Here is a 1,345-nt window from a genome sequence, read left to right as displayed (position 1 = left end):
TGTTCTATAGATTTGCTTAAAAGTGGTTTAAGCTCAATATCACATACCTGAACATGCATGAGATAATTTGGCTCAAATCTCAAAGCATCAGTGACATCTTTGTATGTCATCTTCGTTTGCAGTTCCAACTTGAGTCCCTCGTAAGTTGCTCTTGCTCCACTGGAAGTAGCTTTGTCGATTTTGTGCCGACGAATCATTTGACCGAAATCACCCGTACCTGAATGAAAACCAATTCCTCTCATATTTACATTCCTTCTGTATGGTCCTTTTTAATGTTTAATTGTTATTTTGGGACGATGACGACGCCATGATGAATATTGGCTGCATTAGACGAGCTGAGGCTTTCTCTGTGATGCAATTACTGGTATTATTGGTACACCACTACAAGGCATCTATGGAAGGGCCAAATGCAACGATTATTGATCTAGGATTTCCTTTCTTTCCTTCAAAGGAAATCATTGTCGTCGGTAATGTCGTTGACCTCTTTCCCCTTCCTTTTCATTCGATATGTTTTTGTTTGTTGCCCTAGGTCAAATTCGTGAAAAAATTGAGTTGGTTATACCCAGAGAGGAAATTGAAATGAGCGACGGTTCTTCTTATGGCGTCAAAGTTGTCAGTGTTATATTTTCAAGTAACGAGTCTTGTTCAGCGGTGTTGACTTTAACCACTAATCAGTGTGTGGGTTGTCGAAGTGTTTCATACTCAAGTTCGACCAAATTGATTGAAACCCCTTTGTCTCAATTTTATGTGAATTTTGATGCGGGAGAGAAAAAGCAAGGTTTCATTTCAGGAAACGATTGAACGCCCATAAATCGTTCCTCAAATCGAATTAGTTTCACTTTCTGGGATCAAGTTAATTCGGATCGGCCATTTAGTAACCGAGCGATTCATACTGCAATTCATTTCCTCATGCGTAAGATTTGAGTTCATTTCCAGGAGAGCTCGCCTATCTCAGCTGGAACCCCATTGCCTGTTTCCACTTTAGAAAATGCCAAAGCACCTAACCATTGAGTGATACTGGTAAGTTGGCTATTTTTGTATTGACAAGCAAATTGTTGTTCATTGTTGAGAGCCACTCACAGACACAATGTGTATAAAAGAGTAATGGCACAATTGGGAAAAATATTAAAACCGAGAGAATGGAAAAGAAGCACTATTAATTAACTGCTCAAGCAGTAGAACACATACGATAAGAAAACAAATTAATTTTTAGTCAGCTGACGCCTTGAATGGCGGACGTGCTCTTTTACCCCTCCGACTTGAATATTAGTCTTTAATAGTTTTAAGTTGATGACATAGTACCAACTGTGATATCAGTGAGTGGGGCCACGCCCTTGAACAGTGG

Source organism: Tigriopus californicus, chromosome 3, assembly GCF_007210705.1.
Source record: "Tigriopus californicus strain San Diego chromosome 3, Tcal_SD_v2.1, whole genome shotgun sequence".
Lineage (NCBI taxonomy): Eukaryota > Metazoa > Arthropoda > Copepoda > Harpacticoida > Harpacticidae > Tigriopus > Tigriopus californicus.
Note: the sequence above shows the minus strand (reverse complement) of the source record.